The sequence below is a fragment of the Alligator sinensis genome, unplaced genomic scaffold (genome assembly GCF_000455745.1).
Source record: "Alligator sinensis unplaced genomic scaffold, ASM45574v1 scaffold602_1, whole genome shotgun sequence".
NCBI classification, from domain to species: Eukaryota; Metazoa; Chordata; order Crocodylia; family Alligatoridae; genus Alligator; species Alligator sinensis.
The window spans coordinates 1,889,075-1,906,969 of NW_005841976.1; the positions used below are offsets into that span (position 1 = coordinate 1,889,075).

At 45.3% G+C, this 17,895-nt stretch overlaps 1 long non-coding RNA gene across 2 annotated transcripts; it reads left to right on the forward strand.

The window, feature by feature from the left end:
• The first annotated feature begins 10,655 nt into the window (after positions 1-10,655).
• LOC102385913 lies at positions 10,656-15,032 on the forward strand. 2 transcript variants are annotated; one of them, XR_323494.1, is made up of 3 exons: positions 10,656-10,720; positions 13,372-13,529; positions 14,242-15,032. It is a non-coding gene; the product is annotated as an uncharacterized LOC102385913 (long non-coding RNA). The 2 variants fall into 2 exon arrangements; XR_323495.2 differs by lacking the exon at positions 10,656-10,720 and adding an exon at positions 10,997-11,084.
• The last annotated feature ends 2,863 nt before the right edge of the window (positions 15,033-17,895 follow it).

Here is a 17,895-nt window from a genome sequence, read left to right on the forward strand (position 1 = left end):
TGAGCAGGGGTTTGGACTAGATGACCTCCTGAGGTCCCTTCCAGCCCTTATTTTCTATGATTCCATGACTCTATGGAGCAAGGGGGAGAACTAGTGGGAAAGGAAATATGGAAAGACAGGGATCAATGGAATTTTTTCACTCAGTCTATACTTGATAAAGATGTAAACAAACCTGTGAAGGATGGGGAGGAAGAACCCCTTATGCCTGTTACTTCACAAAGCTTTAGCCATGATCCTTCTCTGAAAGTCAACATGGGACTGTCCAGCTGAGTCTGCATATGTGGTTTGTGGCACTGCAAAACCATTTGCGGCACCACAAACATCATGTGCCACACATGGAGGCATTCCCTTCACTGCTAATTTGCAGCACGATGGGCTTGTTTGACACCAGGAGATCCTGGTGTCTAAAAAACCTTCACCAGAAAAAAGCGGGGTAGCACACAGAGTGGCAGTGTGTACTGCCTGAAACTAGAGCCTGGCTGGCCAGTGCCATGCTCCGGCTGCAGATCAGGATCCCCATGGCTGCATCACCACTGCTAGAGCCCTGGGAGGCTACCAGGACTGCAGCTAAGGCTGCTGGGGCCAGCCCAGATGCTGGCCCCAACCTCCCCTACCCCAGGCGGGGTAAGTTGCTGTGTGCCAGAGTGCACATGCAGAGGCATTCCTGCTCGTGGGGATGTGCCCCAGCAGTCTGCTATCTTAAACCAGATACAACCCTTCACAACAATGTGCTTGTTTTGTATCTGACTTATACTACCTATATTTCATAGATTTCATAGATATTAGGGCTGGAAGGGACCTCAGAAGATCATCCAGTCCAGCCCCCTGTCCCAGGGGCAGGAAGTCAGCAGGGGTCATAGGATCCCAGCAAGATAAACATCCAAATTTCTCTTAAAGGCGTTCAAAGTAGGTGCTTGAACCACCTCCAGCAGCAGTCTATTCCAGACCCTGGGGGCTCAGACAGTAAAGTTCTTTTTTATGTCCAGCCTGAAATGGTCTTGGAGGAGCTTATGTCCATTTGACCTTGTTATCCCTTGGGGAGCTCTGGTGAACAAATGTTCCCCCAGATCCTGGTGAGCACCCCTGATAAACTTACAGGCAGCCACCAGATCACCCCTGAGCCTGCACTTTTCTAGGCTGAAGAGTCTCATAGCTCTCAGCCTCTCATCATAAGGGCTGTTTTCCTGACCTCTGATCATGCACATGGCTTTTCTATGGACTCTCTCAAGCTTCTCCACATGCTTTTTGAATTGTGGAGCCCCAAACTGGATGCAGTACTCCACCTGCGGCCTCACCAAGGCTGAGTACAATGGGAGAATGACATCCTGGGATTTGCCTGAGAAGCATCTATGGATGCAGTAGCATCACAATGAAGGCTCATGTTCATCTTGTGGTCAATCATAACCCCCCAAGTCCCTTTTGTCCATAGTGCTAGCCAGTGTAGCACTGCTGAGCCTATAAGCATGCTGAGGGGTTTTCTTCCCAAGGTGGAGAACCTTGCATTTTTCAGTGTTAAATACCATCAGGTTCTCATCCACCCATTTCCTGAGCCGGTCAAAGTCAGCCTGGATCACCTTCCTGTCCTCAGGTGTGGATGCTTTACCCCAAAGTTTGGTGTCATCGGTGAACTTGGCCAGTCTGCTTCTGACTCCAATGTCCCCATCATTAATGAAGATGTTGAATAGTGTAGGCCCAAGGACAGATCCTGGAGGGACCCCACTGGTCACAGTGCACCACAACAATTGACTTCTGTCAGCTACCACCCTCTGGGTCTGACCACAGAGCCAATTCCCCAGCCAGTGGATTGTGGTGAACCCAAGGCTGCAGTTGGCCAGTTTTGCTAAGAGGTGATCATGGGATACCAGCTCAAAGGCTTTTTTAATGTCAAGATATATGATATCAATCTCCTCTCCCTTGTCCAGGTGATAGGTCATCTGGTCATAAAAGGAAATAAGATTGGTCAAGCAAGACTTACCTGCAACAAACCCATGCTGGCTATCCCTCGGGATGTTGCCATCAGCCAGTCTGTTAAGGATGGCCTCTTTGATAATCTTTTCCAAGACCTTCCCCGGGATAGAGGTCAGGCTGATGGGCCTGTAGTTTGCCGGATCCACTTTCCTCCCTTTCTTGAAGATAGGCACCACATTGGCCTTCTTCCAATCTTCAGGCACTTCTCCAGAGTGCCAGGAGCTCTCGAAGATCTGTGCCAGGGGCTGAGCTATGATGCTAGCCAGCTCCTTCAGTACCCTGGGGTGTAAACTGTCAGGGCTGGCTGAGTTGAAGGTATCCAGCCTCTCAAGATGTTCCTTCACGAGGTCAGCATTGATGAAAGGTAAAGAATCTCCCTCACCCAGACCTTCCCGTCCCATAATGGGCAGGGTTGTCCCTTGGGACTGGAGAAAAATCAACACAAAGTACCCATTTAGCAAGTTGGCTTTTTCCTGAGCGCCAATTGTCAGTTGTCCCATCTGGTTTAGCAGGGGTCCAAAGTTGCCCTTGCTTTTCCTCTGGATCCCCACATATCTGAAAAAGGACTTTTTAGTGTCCTTGATATTTTTAGCCAGTTGGAGTTCAGTCGCAGCCTTGGCTTTCCTGGCTCACCCCCTGCAGGTCCAGACCAGTAAAGAATATTCCTTCTTGGAGGTGGATCCCGTCCTCCATCCTTTGTAGGTCTTTCTTTTTAGACACAGGAAGTCCGCTAGTTCTCTGGAGAGCCAAGGGGGCTTCTGTGCCATTTTGCTACCTTTCCTCTGAGATGGAATAGACTTTGCTTGTGCATGCAGGACTGCTCCCTTGAGGAGCAACCACTCTTCCTGAAGTCCCCTCCCCTTTGGGTCATGGTCCCTTAGGGCCTCGCTGACAAGCTTCCTGAGCATGTCAAAGTCAGCTTGACTGAAGTTGAGGACTTCTGTATTGCTGACTGACTTGCCAGCTTTGCGGTATATGGTAAAGGAGATCAGCTCGTGGTCACTGTCACCCAGATTCGTTTGATCATTAGGTTGCTGAATAGGTCATCCCCGGTTACCAGTACCAGGTCAAGCAGCGCTTTACCTCTCATCAAACCGGAGACTTCTTGTGTCAGATAAAGCTCATCCACACATGTGAGGAAGCTTTGCAACCGTTCAGATTTGGCCGAGCACTCTTCCCATGAGATTTCTGGGTAGTTGTCGTCTCCCATGACAAGCATGCACCAGGAGTGTGTGGCCTCAGCCAATTCCCTGGCAAACTCCTGGTCAAGGTCTTGATCCTGGGTAGGATGTCTGTAGTAGACTCCCACCTTTGTGTCCCCTGCGCTGTGTTCCCAATGGATTTTAACCCAGAGGGTCTCCAGTCATCCACCCTGGGTACCAATGCTGGCTTGCAAGGATGCATAGCTCTCCTTGACATAGAGAGCTACACCCCCGCCGCTTTTATCCGCTCGATCTCTCCTGTACAGGGTACAGCCATCTACACCTGTGGCTCAGTCGTGGGTGGAGTCCCACCAGGTCTCTGTTATCCCTATGACATCGTAATTGTTTGTGTTGAGCAGGAAGACAAGTTCCTCCTGTTTATTCCCCAAGTTCCTGGCGTTTGTGTACAGGCAGGGAAGTGGCCCCTTGGGGGCCCTGGCCTTGCCCACAGCTCATTCCAGGGTTGGGGAAGGCATGGGCTCCCTTAAGTGACTTGGCCACCTGGCTTTGCAAGGGTTGCTCAGTGGGCCAGCAGTGGCAGTAGTCCCCCTGTCCCCCAGCAGGCTTAGTTTAAAACCCGGTGGAGCAGGTCAGCCAGTCTGACTGAGAAGAGCCTCCTCCCCAGCAGAGAGAGGTGGAGGCCGTCCCTTCCTCATTCCAGGGTTGGGGAAGGCATGGGCTCCCTTAAGTGACTTGGCCACCTGGCTTTGCAAGGGTTGCTCAGTGGGCCAGCAGTGGCAGTAGTCCCCCTGTCCCCCAGCAGGCTTAGTTTAAAACCCGGTGGAGCAGGTCAGCCAGTCTGACTGAGAAGAGCCTCCTCCCCAGCAGAGAGAGGTGGAGGCCGTCCCTTCCCAGCAGCTCACTGCCTCTCTCACCAAAGAGCTGACTGTGGTCTTGGAAGCCAAAGCCCTACCGATGACACCAGTGCTGCAGTCTGGTTCACTACCTGGATCGTCCTCTCCCTCCTCAGCCTGTGGTCCAAAACCAGGAGGATTGAGGACAACACCACCTGTGCCCCTAACACTTTAAGCCCTGCTCCCAAATCCCTGTAGTGCTTCATGACCCACCTGGTATTGCTCTGAGCTGTGTCATTTGTTCCCACATGGATAAGAAGCATAGGGTAGTGGTCAGTGGCCTGGAGGAGCTCAGGGATCCTCTCCATGATGTTTCAGATACAGGCCCCCGGGGAAGTAGCAGATTTCCCAGGCTTAGGGGCCAGGGTAGCAGATTGCCCCCTCAGTCCCCCGCAGGATGGAGCCTCCCACGAGAAACACTTTCCGTTTTGTCTTAGGGAGAGCAGGGGCGGTAGCTACAGTTGAGCCTGTGTTGCCTACAGGATCAGGCAGCTTGGCAGGCTCTGCTGGGGCTGCAAGAGGTTCATACCTGTTGCAAAGCTCCAGCGGGGTGGGGACCTTGGTGTGGTGGGCCTGGGGGCCCTTTGGAACAGGTATGAACCTCTTGCAGCCCCAGCAGAGCCTGCCAAGCTGCCTGATCCTCCTGCATGTGTGTCCTCCTGCAATATTGTCAAAATTTTGATCACAGGTAAAACCACTGAAACTGAACCTATCATTCACCTAAACGCTGAATAGACCCTACAATGATAGACTGCCCGATTCTATGTATTTTCTTTCTATCTAGGGGCCACTGTTTCCCATAAGGACATCTAGCCATGTCCACTGTAATGGATTAAATAGAAATAATCTATTATCCAATTACTCATGCAGATTTAGACCTTAATCAAGTTCTCTTGGAAAATCCTCATATATTTTGATTAATATTTCATTTATTTCTCCTTGTATCCTTTCCACTTCTTCCTTTTCTCTCCTATCCCTTTGGTCAGTCCCTTAGATTCCTTTCCATCTATTTCTCCTTATCATTATGCCCCTGCTTTGTGTCTCTCTGTCTTTTTACACTTGTGTAAAACGTAGGGGGTTTCTCTTCACAGGGGTTCATGTGAATGCTTTCTTCAGTTTTAATGTGCATAAATGTATGCTCTCCTGTTTCACACTGAGCTGCAGATTGGAATGAATAACTCATCACAGAGCATTAGAGTTTCTGCAAGTGCAGTGGGCATATGTTAAAAAAAAATCATCCTAGTTTTCAAGAAATTACATTATACAGCGCTATTTCCTCTACTTAAAATAAAAGCAATGATAATATCTCAGAGTGGAAAGGACCTTTCAAGTACATTTTGGCATGCATCTTGTCTGTGAGAGCTTGATTGTGAGTACTGGATATTTGCAATTTGAAATCCATCATGTTTTTGATTTTATATATAGATAAGTGAATGTTCTTTCCAGTAAACTCATTTGTTAATATACTGATGAAAGGAAAACTCACAAGTGGCTTAAACAGATTTGAAGTGCATTTGTTTTAACATTCAAATGCAGAGTTGGGTATTTTCTTCATATTATTTACTGGATGCAGTGCAATGTGAGTGCTGGGCAGGAAAAAAAAAACCTATTTCTTCCACATCTAGTTATTAGGATATTAGTGAGTATCATTTAGTGGTGTTTCATTCTTGGCAGCCACAAGCAGTGCCATCAGGAAAATTATTCTGCACAGATGAAATATGAATCAAGAGGGCCAGAGCCTCAGCTAGCATCATTCATTTTATCTCTATTGACTTCTGGTTAAAGTCAGTGGACCTGCCGTGAGCAACACCAGCTGAAGATCTGGCCAAAAAACCACTGAAAATAAAGACCCAGAAAAAAGTATGCCCAGTGTGTTCTATGGAGCATAACAACAGTAACAGCTAGCACTTGTAGATATATATTTTATTGATAGATATCAAAGCCAGTTAAAAAGTTTAAGTATCATTATCCCCATTTTATAGATGGGGGAGAAAGGGTATGGGGCTGAGGTGCAAAGCATTGCAGTGCATTGCAGTTACTAGTGCAAGGTGACACACTGGGTCAGGTCCCCTGTGTCCAGAAGCCAGCAATGCTTCAGGAGTGGGGAGCTAAAATTATCCAGCTCAGTCTGAGGTGAGCTGGCCCTTCTGAACTGGCTGCCCCTTCTCCCTCGTGCCTGGTCGTCACACAGGGGAAGCCCCCACTGCCAACACAGCACAGCAGCCCCAAGGTCACGGGCCAGAAGAAATGGCTCCATAGGCCATATCCAACCTGTGCTCTGTAGGTTGCCATCCCCTGTCCTAGTCTATTGTTACTCCCATTAGAATAAATCCATGATAAAGTGCCATCTTCTAACCATTACTTAATTACATGTTTTCAGCTCGTTAAAAGGAAATGATAAAACTCTTCTAGCCAGCTGGAAGGCTGTCTGGGACAGAGATGAGCAATATTCATTAAGAGTACCTTAGCAAATGTTGCACTCTGGAAGCTGGTTTAAAAACAAGCTACTGTAAAAATATGTAAACATCCCTTTTCCACTTTCTGATTAATAGCAAACGTGAGATCAAATATGTTGTCTTTTGCTTTTTTTAATTTAAAGGAGAGTGCAATGAGCTAGAAAAGCGGTGTGTACCAGAAGAAGCAGATGCAATGGATCCAATCCTATGAACACAATTTTCTAAACATCTGCTATGATTGCAGAGTACTAAAATCAAAGGACCAAGACATTAATGGCTCAGCTCACTTAAGACGGTAGCTTGGCAGCTATAAGAAAATTGCACCAAATAGACTCACTCCTACAAGCTGAAATTCACCCATTTGCAGAGGGCTAATGTAAGACTTTGCACAATTTAAAGATTTTAATGGAGCAGAGAGTCTGTCTTGCAATAGGCATGTGTATGTTTGAGAGAGATTACCTTCAATTACAAGTCCAAGTTTATGGGACCACTGCAAAGAATGATAAAAGGACCAAGGTCTCATAAGATATGATCTGTGATCAGGTACAGCCACTGGCTTTAACATTTTAGTGTGGAGGTATTGCACCCTCTATTCCAACCTGTGGGTTGGAGGGGGTGAAGGTAATGGAAGCATAGTGGAATCTCATCTCTGTATCCTAGTACCAGTGTGGACAGGGCAGATATACCAGTCCCTCTTCTTAAAATCTTAAAATCTTCAGGTGAAATTAACTTAGCCCTATTGGAATGTATGGCAAGGTGACTTAGGACAAAGTTGGGTTGACTTACAAAGTGGGTTGCTAAGATAAAACTTAAGACTTTTTTATCAAAAGATCAAATACTCATGTGATATTAGATGGCCTATCAAGCCAATATTAAGGCAAGCCTGTTTCTTAGTCTACAACACTCAAGAGAGTGTAGCTAATGTCATCCATATCCACCCTTCACTCCCCAGCCATAATAGACAAGCACACATTTACAGGTGATGGCAGCCTTCAGTGTGAATTTGGAGAAAACTTGACCTTCCACCTTCTGATTGGTAGAAAGACGCCTTCACTACTCTGCCACCACACCTCTTGTATAAGAGAATAACACTTATTAAAAAAAAACCCCAACAGCTTGCATATAGCACAGCTAACTAACAATAACTGTAATTTTCCTGTTAACATTGTGTTCTGAGAACTTAAAAGAAACATAGAAGTGGAAGGAGCCTTTTGGGTCATTGAGCCTGGTCCTCAATGATCCACATTAATTGGGAAAAGAGACTATAATGTATTAGATAATAGGGATAAAGAGCTAGTTGCATGTATTGAATATCTCCCTGTCACAAAGTTTCTTGCAAGTGTACTGAGCCTACTTTGTTTCACTGGTCTAAATGTACCAATGCAAGTGTTAGAAAGTATTTTGTGTGGTGGGTTTAAAGTAAGATGAACTCAGAGGGCTTTCTACTGTATTTTGCATACACGAAATTCTCTCCTGAGCCTTAGCAGGTTGCATTACCCTTTCCCCTCTCTCTTGGGATGGGCTCTCTCTTGGGATGGGCTGAGCTGCTTGCACTCAGATGAGCTCAAGAATGGCAACTGTGAATGATTTGGCCAAGAATGCATGGTGTGAAAACAAGGTTGACCACCTGAAACCTGAGATCCCACTCCTGCCTTTGTCTAAGGCAATTTGCATCATCACAGCCTCACAGGAGAGCTGAGACCCCTTACCAGCTAAGAACTGCTGCCCAGAGGTTTTTCCCATTTTTGACTCCTCTGTGAAATCCTATGAAATATGAACTTTCATTTCTAACCAGAATAACATTTACAATCTTTTCTCTGATACCTAATGAAGGGTGTTTGTGCCTGAAAGCTTGCAATTAAAGATTTTTTTTTTTAATTTTTTTTTTGTGCAAAAATCTTGTTGGTCTAATAAAAGATATCACCTCTGTCCAGGAGCCCTGATTGATGTGATAAAGGCTCTTTTTGATCATCTCTCATCCCCCAGGTCATAGGCTGGCCAAAGTCTTGCCTTCATAAACTTGAGGCATAGGTGTATAATTTAAACAAATAGAGTTTTATCATCTCCTCCCTCTCCCCCTTTCTTCCTCCCACTAAATTATTGTCTCAGCTTCCCCACACTCAGGTTTTTGCCTTAGGTGAAAGTGTGTTTGCACCATCCTGTTTTAAATAACTGTAAATCCATGTTTTACCAGGACAACCTCAAGTCTTCATATGATGGGCCTTACCCATTGCTCATTTACACTGTTCTTCTTGGTCACCAGAAACATTTAAAGCTTTTTTTTCTCATTTCATTAGTCAAAATGTTTGTTAAAGTTTTATTGTTGTAGAGTAGAACTGGAGCTAGCAGACGCAACTCAGTCTAATGGAAGGAGTGCAGGTTGTGATGAGAGGTATTTGAAGAGGAAAAAAAGAATGTGAGTAGGCTTTCCTCAAAGCTGATCTTTCGCTTAAAGTGACTTGTTTATAATACTTAGTAAGTAGCTTATGGTGAACTAATTTGCAACAGTAAGGGCTCTCCTTTCAAAAGCATCAGAGATGTTTTAGGAGCACAAGTACCCTTAAGTCACAAATCTTTGCCTAATGAGATGTAAAAGGTAGGCGGGAATATCCTGTGGTTTCTGCTGCCCCTTTGTATTACCTAGCAATTAAGATGCCATAGGCATTCCAGGACATGTACTGAAGCCCATTAAGTCAATAGAATGATTCTTATTGATGTCATAAGCACTTGCTTTAAACCCACAGAAAGGGTAGAAAGCTTCCCAAGGTGATTCTCCCACTGGCCAACAATTGACTCCTGTGTCTGCCAGTTGAAATTTCAGTCTATGCAACATGTTCCTAGATAAATCCCAGATCAGGCAGGCTGTGGAAAATGAGCCCAAACCTTTTCACTAATTCTTGCAACAGCTCTACGCATCTGATATATGGCAACAGTGACCGGAGACAACCTTGACCCTTGTGTGGGAGCTCTCTCAGAGCTAGTCAGCAAGGCATTGTGATGAAAGAATGCCAGAGGCTGTGGCAGCTTTGGAAGAATGAACATAGATGGTTGACTAATACCTGCTGTGCTAAGGAGATTATCAGTGAGATCACTGCAATCCCAGCCTGGAAGAAAAGCTGCTAGTATGCAAGCTCTATAAAGACTTTAAGTGCCACCAGTGTTGGTTCAAACAGCCTGCTAAATAACCTTTGACACTGTGCACAGGACTAGGAAGAAGTTGAGTACTTACCAACACCATCCCCATAACACATTAGATGCGTAGGTTCCAGGTGCTTTGCATTATATCTGAATGACGGTGTGATCAGTGACAATTTTCAGCATCTTTCTCCATGAAACATGGACAGTAACAAATTGTTTCATGAACTAGCAAGACTTGCCAAGGAGCATAAGCCATGGGGAGTGTTAAAGTAACCTTGCAGCTCTGATTAAGAGGCATCCAGATGCTAGATTAATGAGTGGATCTGAAAAGTTTGCATCAGCATAAGTCACTGATAACAGTTGCTTTTGGTTGCTAACACTCTGCAGTAGAAGAGAGAAAGCCTGTGCTCTCTGGAAGTGCAGTTTGCAGAACAATCCCTTGGTAGTTTCTAGATACAGAATCACATTTCTAGGAGATGTTTAAATTGTTCCTGGGTTTTTGTTTGTTTTTTTTTAAGCACCACACCATCTAAAGGCTGACAGAGCTTTCATCTTGCTGCTCATTTTGATCCCAAAAGAGCAATGAGCTGTTTTGTGGATGTGATTGTTTCATTTATGACCAGCTTTGTTCAAAATAATAGTCTCATTAAAGCAAGACAATGAGCCAAAAATGATGTATTAATTTTAATATGGAAAAGGCTGGGGGGAAAACTCCTAAAACTTGCAGGGCAAAAATACTGTGCATTTAGAGAGCCCTCTAGGTAGATTTAGCTCTGAAAAGATGTGCTGAGTAACAATTAGAAGAGGTTATGGTGGTGAAAACTAGGATTTCAGCAATGTTAATCTTGTCTCTGGTCCCTTAACCAGGTGTAAAATCAACTCATAATTAGACCTGGTTATTAGGGCTGTGTAAAGCTTCGGGTGGTGATTTGATTTGGAGGAGATTTGACCTAATTCAGTGGCTGAATCTCCGAATCCAAATTGATTCAGGGGACCAATTTAAAGGTCCAAATTGATTCAAAACTCTCCAAATCTTCGGAAAAGATCTGGAGAGCTTTGATGATTTGGGCAGTCCCCTCCGGTTGCAGCTGACTCCGAGGTGGTAAGTACTTGGGGCAGGGGAACATGGGGGGATCCCTGCCAGCCCCCCAACCCCCTCTCCTGCTCCCCTAGCCCCTCCATGGCTGTCCCCACCTGCCCCAGCTCCCAGCCTTTTAAAAAAAAGTCCTGGTGCTCAGCAGGTACTGCCAGGTGGAGAACAATCATTGCTGCTCCCCACTGTCCCACACTGCATGGGGGCCTCTGTATGAGCCCCCTGTGGGTGCCCCACCTGAGCCTGCTCTGGCTCTTTAAGAAAAGAAAAAAACCAAGAAAAGCCCCGGGACTCACTGCTCCTGCAGTGGCTTTGTGGAAGAGCCTCCCCCATGGTATGGGGCAGCGGGGATCACCCCCCACTGGCATGAGTGGTGACTATGGGTTTTTTTTGTTTTTTTCTTAAAGGGCTGGAGCTGGCCTGGATGGGGCACCTGGAAGGGCTGGGGAAGTGAGGAGGGGGTTGGGGGGCTTGTGCAGAGCCCCCCATATAGTGTGGGGCAGTGGGGATCGCCCCCTGCCTGGCAGCACCCACTGTGTCGGAGCTTTTTTTTTTATTTTTATTTTTTTTTTAAAACAAAAACGGAGAGCTGGGGCTGGCGGGGCAGCCATTGCCGGGCTGGGAGAGTGGGTGGGGACGGGCCTGGCCTGCCTGATTTGGAGATTCGGTAGCAGCTGAATCTCTGAATCATATTAGGCCGAATGGAATTGGGACAGTGATTTGAATCACTAAATCAAATCAGTGTCCCCCAAATCAGCTGAATCGGATGCAAATGCTAGCTGCTTCATGCAGGCCTAGTGGTTATACCATTCATTTCCAGGCATTTGTGCAGAGGCCATTGTGTTTTGCACTTCTTGTTTCTGGTTCATCGGCTGACAAAAGAATGAGTGCAATCTAATCAAGGTCTATAAATAATGGAACATAACCCCAATTATAAATAAATAGATTATGGTAACTGATATAAGATATGTTGTTCAAATAGCAAACCTGCCATTATAGCAAGCTTGGATGGAAATTGCCCTTACAGTCCATTTGATTGTCTCAGAATGACACACAGCTGATGGTGAGACAGTGCATTTTCATGAGCATTAGTCTCTTCTATTGTTGTTATTCGCCAGTTGGTTGTTATGTAGTTCCTAGTGGAGCTTTATTCTGCCATTTTGTGCTGAGGCACAGTTCTCTGTCTATAGAGGCAGCTTGGCTGTTTGGGCACACTTATATATTTAGCAACACCTGCTGTGAGCATGTTATTTTATGTTTAACAACCAAAATATTCCTTTGTGAAGAAGAGGAATTAAATGGAAATGGCATAAATATGGTGCCATTACTGCTGCGATTTATTTCTTGTTCAAAGAGGAGATTTACTGGCAAGTAGAAAATAGACTGCTTTCTTCCGGCTAATTTTGATTGTGTTCATAAATGTTTGGCTGAAGTTATATACACTTTGTGTGCTGACTAAGATTATGACCCGTTATCAGTTTTATGTAGCACCATAAAATCTATCTGTTAACCAAACACACTGTGTGAAGCTGCCAGTACCATTTGTTTTGTAAAGCTCCAAAATATGGTCGGCCAGAGTGGCTACTTCAAGTAGAAAGAAAAAAGGGACCAAATGACTGAGTCAAGGTGTCAGGCTAGGCAGGGTGACAATAAACAGAATAAGTTTTATTTTCCTTTCTAGGGAAAAAGGGTACCCCCTCTCCCCCACCCCCAAATCTCCCCACAATAGACCACCACTCATTACTGACAACCAAAGTCATAAGAGACCTTAGTTCAAGTTTCTGCAGTGGGTTCAGTTTACCCCAGGAGTCCCAACACCAGTGAGATACCTATGGAGTTATACCAGGCGAGATGGAGAAGGAATGCATGGATGAATGTTTCAAATAGCTTGGAGGCAGTACTTACAGCTGACACCAATGCTCTGCCATCTGTGTACTTGGTGTTTACAGTACTGACTGCAGCAGAATTGCAAAGTATTAAGATTGAAGAGAAGCTCGTTAATGCTTTCTGTCGTCCAGTTTGTCCAGGAGTATGTGTCTTGGGGCTGATTAGCAGCTTTACCTGAACAAGTTAAGTCACCCTAGATTCTAATTTTATCTCCTAATCTTTATGCAGGCAGTTATAAATGGCACTTTGCAGTCTTGGAAGTACTCTTGCCCTGAAGCTGACAGTAGCCCTCCAACAAATAATAATATAAAGTGAAGTTCAGGGGCAGAAATCCTGCGTTAAATAGAAAATGATTCTGTATAATAATTGAAGGTTGAAAACCCTTGTCAGCTTGCATACATGTCAGACAATTTACCATCTGTGGAATAATCCCTCTGGTCTCCAAAGGTACTTATACGTGTAGGTGCGGGAGAGAGTTTGTCTAATGCATTTGCTCTGCATCAACTGTTGTTTGCTCTTTTCATGTCACCGCTGGATGGATTTATTTAAGTGAAAATGAAAGGGACATCCCTCAACAGTGCTGGCATTTGAAAAATTGTTACAACTGAGACATTGCTTGAGGGACCAAGGGGGTTTTCATCCTTTCTGTCACAAACTGTATAGTGCTTCCTTCTCCTAAAAAGCCACCTGTAGCCTGCTGAATTAATAAATAAATAAAAACAAGCTAATATGAGTGAGTTATATAAAAAAAAATCCTGTCCTTGATATTTCAGATGGGAATTGACCATGGAATGATATGCTGATGGCCATTGTTAGATGGTCCCTTTGAAGATAATTGTCTCCCAAAGGATGCATATTTTACTGTCTTGGCTGTCTTGCTGCTTGCCAGGCTCAGTTTTCGTAGGTTGAGTTTGTCTCCAAATATTGCCAGGTAAGCAGATCTGGGTCAGTAGCCAATATTTTTCCTCCTAAGTACACAATCAGAACATGAGTATTGTTTGGGGAGGACAGCGTGTGTCTGGTGATGTTGTATAGGTAGAGGAAAAACCAAAGCTATGTTGCCTGCTTAAACTGAAGCCAAAAATTGATGAGAGTGGTGCTACATATGCATGTATCAGTTAAAGTTTGTGTTAAAATGTTTTTGATTCTAAAACCTGAATGGAACAGTAGAGTTTTATGATCTGAGTTCTGCAGAATAGAGTTGTATGAATTTTATGGGGCAAAACTATTTTTCCCATGAAAAATGTGTATTTGGCAACACCACAGCATGTCACAGTTTTGTCTGATTTTTAAGGTAGCAAAAAAGGTTAAATTAAATAATTTAAAAAATATATATTTTTAAGCAGGCCATTTTGAGGTTTTACTTTGAAATTATGATTCCAGTTTCCTTCAGTTTTATTTAAAAATTGAAATTAAAAATGTTTGAAAAGGAAACAAAACATGTAATTTAGGATCAAACTATTGCTGTTGCTACTATGGCTTGCTGAGAGCTCCTGAAAACTTTCCCTCGGGTTGACCTGAAATAATTTTGATTTTTTGGGGGAATTGCCAATGAACCCCAAATTCAGTCATTCATAAAGCTCTGTCATGGACTGCAGGTCATGGAACATCTTGCACTAAAAGGAGTTCTTCCTTGCCTCCAGGCAACTGCAATGCATCAGAAAAGAATCCTGCCGACATTTACCTGGGTTCCTCAGCGCTGATGGACTTGGCAGCTGTGCTAAACCTAGCAAATACATTTAATGTATAGCGAAGACTGGAGAAAGAGAATATCATTTTATATGGTCATTTTTCTGAGTAGGAGCTCGCTTGATATTTAGATGTTGTTCTTTATCATAGTAACACCATAGATCCCATGCTCCATGCTTTAACACGGGGAGAGGCAGCCCCTGCTCAAAACAGTTTACAATATACATAGACAGAGTAGAATGGGAAATGGAGGCATGATGAATTGCCCAATAGTACTCTGCAGGCCAGTAGCTGAGCTGGGAATAAAACTTAGGTTTCCTGATTCTTGATCCAGCGATCTGCTAACTAGGACATGCAGTTGCTTCTCACACTGCTCTTCGTTAAGCTGTCATCAGCCTTAGCAGAGATGGGAAGCCCACTAGCAATGCATTACATCAGCATAGCTTTAACATCATAGGCCACAGAGGCATATCGAGGCGTCCACCTTGTCCCTGTCTCTCTTGGCAGATTTCCACAATGAAGGCTCCAAGGATGTTGATTAAATTATTATGAGATTTTATTCGGAGATGCTTGATATATTATTCAAAGTCAGATGTGCCTGGGGTTTATATATCAGAATATCTGATTCGCTTTTTCAAAGGATATGGCACTATATCAGGATGCTAGAGCCAGGAGCCAAAGAACAACCCTGTCCAATTGTATAATCACTTTGAAAGCTTAAATATTAAATGAACACATTTTTGGATGGCTGGAGAGGCTATTTTTTTTTATTTCACATCATTTTGGAGAACTGTGGATGGTAATGATTGTGAGTCACATTTTAGGAAGAGTGTCTTTCATGCAGAGATCCAGAAATGCTGAATAAACGTTATCAAATATGCTCTTTTCCATGACCTAGAAATTTGAGTACAAAGTGTTCATTCCCCATCATGCTATGTGCCCCACTTCCTCAATACCCTGCTCTTTCTAGTCTATTCAGTCAAGCATATTTCTAGTAGTATGAAGAAGGAGAGGTTGCAGGTGGGTGTCAAACTTTCTGTAAGACCCAGAAGATACCTGAGCACAAATCCATGCTGAAGATAACACTTCTAATTAACACATAGTATGGGTAGAAAGCATTTTTCCTGAAGGATGCATGTGGAGGGAAAAAGGCCTACAGAACGATGGGAAGGATCAAGTCTTCCATGCTAGAGACCCCAATGTCCACAGGAACTGGAGCAGAGTTTGCCCATGAATCCTGTCTCTCCTGAACTCCGCAGCTTTCCCCAGTGGATGGAGCATTAGGCAGAAATGTGCCTTATTGGATTTGGCGGGTTTTCTGTTCCCTAGTGTCCTTAATTTTACTGCATGAGAGAGGGTCTTTACATGCTGTGTATAGGGCTCCTCACTCTGAAACATACTAGATCTACATCACTTAGTACAGCAACCATATCCGTTGCTGGTGATGCTCCTATTGGGGAATTATTGATCCTAGCTGAAGTCCATGAAGGCCGTTTCAATGTACCATGTATGTGAGTCTCTTCATTCCAGAATTGATGTGGTACAGAATAGATGTGTTGCCCTATCCTACAAAGGAAGACACAAACCACTACTAAGATCATCTGGGCATGTTTTAGGTTACAAATTTCCTACCATTGCAAAGGACCAAGGCATAAGTCCTACTCTTCGTATCTCTTGTTCACTCCCTACAGTACATTGAGGCTATTCTGAGGCCTTTGGTTCTCTGTACTACAGCTCCTAAATCTGTTACAGAGATACGAGGGGAAAGCTTTCAGGATGCATGTTGGAGGGAGAGGGAGGGCTGTCATGGATGTTCCTGTTGGCACTTTTGGACTCAAGATTGGTAACTTAGTTGCCTGCCGTTCCAGGTAGCAGGACAGGAAGGCAGAAATCATAGAAAATTAGGGTTGGAAGGGGTCTCAGGAGGTCACCTAGTCTATCCCCCTGCTTAAAGCAGGACCATTTCCGACTAGATCATCCCCACTAAGGCTTTGTCTACCTGGGTCTGAAAAACCTCCAAGGATGGAGATTCCACAGCCTCTCTGGGTAACCTGTTCCAGTGTTTTACTAGCCTCCTAGTGAAAGAGGTTTTTTTTTCCTAATATCTAACCTAAACTTCCCATGTGGCAACTTGAGACCATTGCTCCTTGTTCTGTCATCTGCCACCACTGAGAAAAGTCTAATTCTATTCACTTTGGAGCCCTGCATCAGGTAGTCAAAGGCTATCAAATCCCCCCTCAGTCTTCTCTTCTACAGATTAAATAAGCCCAGTTCCCTCAGCCTCTCCTCATAAGTCATGTCCCCTAGCCTCTAACCATTTTTGTTGTCCTCCGCTGGACTCCCTCCAATTTGTCCATGCTGTTTCTTGGGAGCGGGGGTGAGCAAAACTGGACACAGTACTCCAGATGTGGTCTCACCAGTGCTGAATAGATGGCAATAATTACTTCCCTTAATCTGCTGGCAATACTCCTACAAACGCAGCCCAGGATGCCATTAGCCTTCTTGGCAACAAAGGCACACTGTTGGCTTACAAGTGGTACCTTCCAATCCTGTGGTCCAACATGTAGCAGCCTTTAACGGATGCACAGGAATAATATGCAGTGCACATCCTAGTCGGCTGATGTACAGAAGAAATCTAGTTGGGCCACAAGAACTTATGAAGTTGGAACCAAAGCAGAGCCTTGTTGCCAACATCCTTACTCTTCTTGTGAAAAGAATGTGTGATATATATATATATTTTTTTATGCATCATAAAAAGGGATCCAGGTTTTCTGTTTCCCATGGAAAAAACCATGGATTTCTCATTTTAATGGAGAAACATGCAGATATTGCATTTTTGCAAAGAACTCTCTGAAGGCTGGCAGAGTTCCAGCCTGCAAGGTGCTGGGGAGAGTGGGAGGAGGGCAGTCAGGCAAGGGGCACTGTGTGCATGTATATGCAAATGGCTGCTAGGCAGCCTGGAGAGCTGCTTCTGCAGGTAAGTCTGGTTGGGGGGGAGGAATTGAGCCTTCATAGGGAAGGAGGGAGTTGGGCAAAGCTGAAACTGCTGCTCAGCGGGGCTGTGCGTGGGGTCCAAGGCTGGAACATGCAACCGCAGGGCCCCAGCATGAAACAGGACAGGGCCATGAGTGGCTCATCCAGGGGATAGGTGGTGGGAAGGGCTGGCTCTCCACTGCTCTGTACACTTCTAGGGGGGCAGGGAGGAACTGTGCCACCCAGAGCTGTGCACAGGATGAGGGCACATGCAGGTGTGGGCTGCCTGAGGCAGGCTCAGGCTCCCTGCCCTGCTGCCCTCCCCTAGGCTCTCTGCAGCCCAGCAGGTGTGACCCAGTATGGAAGGAGCTTCCCTGTCTGGCCCCATTCTGCCAGGCCACTGAGCTCCCGGGGGAGGGGTAGGAGGTCCGGAAGCCTGAGCCCACAGCAGGCAGCCTGCTCCTGCTCCCACCCCCACCCTACATGTAGATCTGGGGGGCACAGGGCCCCCCCGGGAGCCCTGAGAGTGTGCACATCAGAGAGGAGCTGGCCCCTCCCTGCCCAAGCCTGCAGAAGCTAGCTGCACACCCCCCCCCCCCCCCCCCCCCCCCACCCCACCACACACACAGGCTCTG